The following is a 5,144-nucleotide window of genomic DNA, read 5'->3' as shown; positions in this document are numbered from 1 at the left end:
TATATATATATATATATATATATATATATATATATGCTTGTATGTATACATATATACACATGAATGTGTGCGTGTGCGTGTGTGTGTGTGTGTGTGTGTGTAATACGCAGGCTTGTATGTATGTATGCATAGCTGAACTTGCACGAGTTTGTTTATCTCTTTACAAAAATGTTAACAGTGAAACTATTTGGGATAAATTTTATCTCGAATATTAACTGACAACAAAAACCGTATTAAAAATTGTTTCGCGAGAAAGGCTGTTTATATTGATTGCTTAGTCGCCTCGTTTTCTTGATTCTGGAAATGTATACACATATGAAATAGTTATTTACCGATGACACCCCATTCTGAATTATTTTCAAAAATGATTAGAGGGAAATTAAATAAACCTTAATGTTTCTCCTTTTGCACACGTTGCTATAAAATATTATAAAATTAATAAAATAAACTCTCACTGCGTAGCATCTTGGACGAGTGTCTCCTGCTGTAGCTCTGGGTCGACCAAAGCTTTGTGAATAGATTTGGCAGTCGGAAGCTAAAAGAATCCCGTTGTGTATATATGTGTGTGTATGTGTGTGTGTGTGTGGGGGGGGGTCCCACCACCGCTTGACAACTGGTACTGGTTGTTTACGTAAACGTAACCTAACGGTTCAGCAAAAGAGAACCAATAGAATCAGTACTAGGCTTAAAACAGAAGTACTGGGGTCGATTCATTAGACTAAGAAATTGTTCCAAGGCGGTGCCGCAGCATGGCTGCGGCTTAATGACTGGAACAAGTAAAAGATAAAAGATACGATTCTCTGCATCCCGTATTCTTTTCACAGTCTATTTTTTTATTTCTTTTTTTCCATTTCCATATTTCAACATTTCCTCAAACATCAGTTTTAATTAAAACAAAGAAACGTGAGTTAACTTGAATTTATACCGAACCAGTGGAAATCTGGCAAAATTAAACGGCTTTCTGCGCTAACATCATTCCTTGAGCATAATTTATAAGATTTATCTTTTCACAGGAAAAAAATGTCATAGCATACGTTCTGTCCTTTACTTATTTCAGTCGGTGGACTGCGGCCATGCTGGAGCACCGCTTTGGAGGATTCAGTCGAACAAATCGAGTCCAGTCCTTCTTTAAATGTCTTTTGCCGGACGGCTAAATTATAGGGATGTAAAGAAACCAACACTAGTTGTCAAGTGATGGGGAGTACACCCATACATAAATGGATACACACACACACATGTATATATGTATACACATACACATACATATGAACATTTATATTATATACATTTATACACACACACACACACACACACACACATACCTATATACGACAGGCTTCTTTCAGTTTCTATCTACCAGATTCACTCAAAAGATTTTGGTCAGCTCAGGGCTGTAGTAGAAGACACTTGACCAAGTGACATGCAGTGGGACTGAACTCAAGACCACGATTGAAAGTAAGCTTTTTAACCCCACGGCCAAGCCAATGCCTCTGATGTGTCAACGATAGCTACTTCAAAATCTTTCAGTGATATTTTATTTGCAAGTTAATGAGAGAATGAAGCGCGATGCGCTTGATCTTTGCAAGCATCGACTAGGCTTGTGTAATTGAAGCAGGTGATGCTTAAACTTGGTCAACGTTTAAAAAAGAAGTATGAACTGAGAGAACGTTCCAAGGATTGCAGTACTAGGTAGGAAAAACTGCTCCAAGTATTTTTTACATCGATATATAAGAGATGAGATGCGGTGATGATAGTTGACCAATGGTGGGTAAGACGTGAATCAGGCGTCCGTGGAGAGAGAATATAGCTAATTCAAAAGAACAGGAAGACATTGCATTTACTGTAGAAGACACCAAGAGAGAAAACTATGCGACTTTGAGCTTCTAGGGTATCGATGAATGAATCTGTTGAATAACCTATTAGAGAATGGTGTTCAAAACATCTATGTACAGCAACATCACTGTAAATACACGCGATTCGTATGCCAGAGTAGGTCATACTGCTTTAAAGGCTTATTTCACAAGCCGCCATAACTTTTCACAATATGATACTAACATTTTCATTTAACCTATACTAAATGAATCTTAAAATGTTAGCTTCTATTTCTTCATCGCACAATATTTTCTTGTTCATAACTGGGTTCCCATGTTTTTGAATATTTTAGATCATCTAACTCCAAACAATTGATGTTTTAACACACACACACAAACAAAAAATACTGGACAAATGAATATTTATAATTCTAGTGTTTGTGAGTACCTCTAATTCTGACTACACAGTGTGTGTGTGTTAATGTATATATGACGGGCTTCTTTCAGTTTCCGTCTACCAATGTCACTGACTATGTGGTTAGGAAGCAAATTTCTTCCGCACAGCTACACCTCTGTATGTGTGTGTGAGAGAGAGAGAGAGAGAAAGAGAGAGAGTGTGTGTGTGTATGTCTGTTTGTGAGTGTGTGTATTCTTACTTTTATATATATGTATGTGCGTTTTTGTTGCGATATTAACGTTATCGCTCACATACGTGTGATAAGTATACTAACTTAACTTCCACCAGCTGAGGTTTCCGGCAACAAGTGATAACATGTATAGACTTTAGAAAGAATAAAAGAAATGAACAGGGGTAGTGACCCTTATATTTTTCTTAAGAGCTTTTATAGCTTAAGCGACATGAATGGTCTGTAATTATAACCAAAAACTGAAACTATCGCTTCACAATATATACATTCTTGTCAACAAAATGTGCCATATTATATGCGTGTTTGTGTATACATATATATATATATATATATATATATATGTATATGTTACACGAGTATGCATGTGTGTGTGTGTGTATGCGTGTATGTGTGTGTGTGCGTGTGTGTTTGTACATCTGTGTATTGTGCGCTACTTTTCCGCATGTGTGTGTGTGTGTGTGTGTGTGTGTGTGCGTGTGTGTGTGTGTGTGAGCGCGCGCGTGTGTACACGTGGATCTTGTAATATATTTAAATAATTACACGCTCCTTTATCCTTTTCATTTTCTGGTAAATGGAGAAGACACCTCTGGTGTTGTGTTTCTATGGCTTCAACAATATTAGCAAAACACGTCTCTCTTCCCATAGCTTTCACCTTCTCCCACCATTTCTTTCCTATCTATCTATCTATCTATCTATCTATCTATACATATGTGTATGTGTGTGTGTGCTCCTCTCATAATTCTATTATTCTATTTTGCTTTTCTCTCACATTTTTTCACTCTCTCCCCTCCCCTTCTCTCCTTCTCTTTCTCTTCTTCCCTGTTAGGGAACGTGCATAATATTTAGATGGGTTCCCCCATCAGCAAACAGTTAACCCACTCAATAAAAAGTCTTGACTCTACTTAACCTCATTGATATGTTAGAGAAACAAAGCTTCCGGCAACAACTGGTCGCACGAATAAGTAAAACAGTTCGCCATATTGTATATGCAATATGGCCTTACACACACGCACATACACACACACGCACACATACATACATACATACATACATGCATGCATACATACATACATACATACATACATACATATATACATACATACATACATAAATAATACATATATACGTACACACATGGAAATTCATTCTACAATTATACTGACTCCTCTAACCTAAATCAGCAACTTGTTTATTTCTTGTTAAAATTAAAAGAAACACTATTTAGTTACGATTTAACTCTATTGAGATCGGATTACAAAATATATCTTACATCATGTGAAATTTCACTTTAACGATCGTGACTGATATTTGGTAACAACACCAACACAAGAAGTCCAGTTCTACGGCCTGCAAGTTATTAAAAACGTCGTACTGATACCCCTCACTTCACTTGGTCTTTACATATAAAATTGAAAAGATATATGAAAGGCCAGCTTGATATACCATATATTCGTTTGTTACTTTTCTTTTTTCTTCCTCTGCTTTCGCAGATTCCCATGACTCTGTCGTTATACAATTCCATTTTTATGAATTTGAATTGGGAGCTTGAATCATAGTGAATCTTTCATTAGCTGATTACACAACCATGAATGCCACCCTCATGGATGCCTTGCAGTTACTCTCTTGATAGAGCTTAGTGATCCTGACCATTGATCTTCAAGGATTCCTCCGCTCAGCTTCAATGTAAGAAGCACCGTTGGCTCAGTTGAGCACTTCTGCTTCCTCTTCACAATTCGCCATGTTGCAGTCCCATCACTTCACCGTATCCCTTGGCAGGGTAGCTGAACTGGTACCAAAGGTTGCTGAACAGGTGCAGCCTGTAACTATGCATGGCATACCCGAAGTTTGTTATAGCAGAAGCAAATCTTGTAGCAAAAAACGAAACCACCCAGTAAGCAGAAAACTACAGGCCCAAAGCTTGTACATAGTACAAGCTTTACACTAGCACTCAACCAACGCCTCCAGGATCATTGAGAGTCCAACAATATAGTGACTCATGAGAGGGCAGGGGATGGAAAGAGTTTGGAGATGTACTGAACAAATCTTGATGAACAATACTATGCTATCCAAAGTAAGAAATAACTACAGACATCTAACGCTATTATCCACTCAAGAGTCTCTGCTCTTGGCAAAATTACCTGCTACCTTAATCACTAACTTTGAAAGGCTTACAAAGACCTAACAAGACAAATGAGAGTGGAATGATCATTTCCGGTTATTTCAAAGGGAATACCCCCAAATCTTTCTGTACTTCAGATCATTTCAGCATTAAATCTGTTATCATTTCTTTTACAAAGTTTCAAATGCTACGTACTAGGTCCAACAATTGCTAGAAATACCAATGTAACCCATAATTTCTTTGTGGATGATCTGATGTTCCATATGTACATATAGGTATATATATATATATATATATATATATATATAAACTGTAATTTTTGTATAATTATGTATTGTTAATATAACAATACATAAAGACGGGCCAGAGTTGAAGTGCTCAGCATGAGCTAGAATTCATCTTATAGTAAAAATGGATACATAAGGGTGGAAAATCACAGGAACAATACCATATGTCCAACGCAAGATACAATATGTGTGTTCAATTCCTTCAAGAATCAATAAATGAATTTATAGTATTCAGTCTCTAAAGTGTCTAAAAGGTACGGTAAAAAGACAAGCAAATACA

This window comes from Octopus bimaculoides, chromosome 11, assembly GCF_001194135.2.
Source record: "Octopus bimaculoides isolate UCB-OBI-ISO-001 chromosome 11, ASM119413v2, whole genome shotgun sequence".
NCBI lineage: Eukaryota > Metazoa > Mollusca > Cephalopoda > Octopoda > Octopodidae > Octopus > Octopus bimaculoides.
This window is presented reverse-complemented; position numbering follows the sequence as displayed.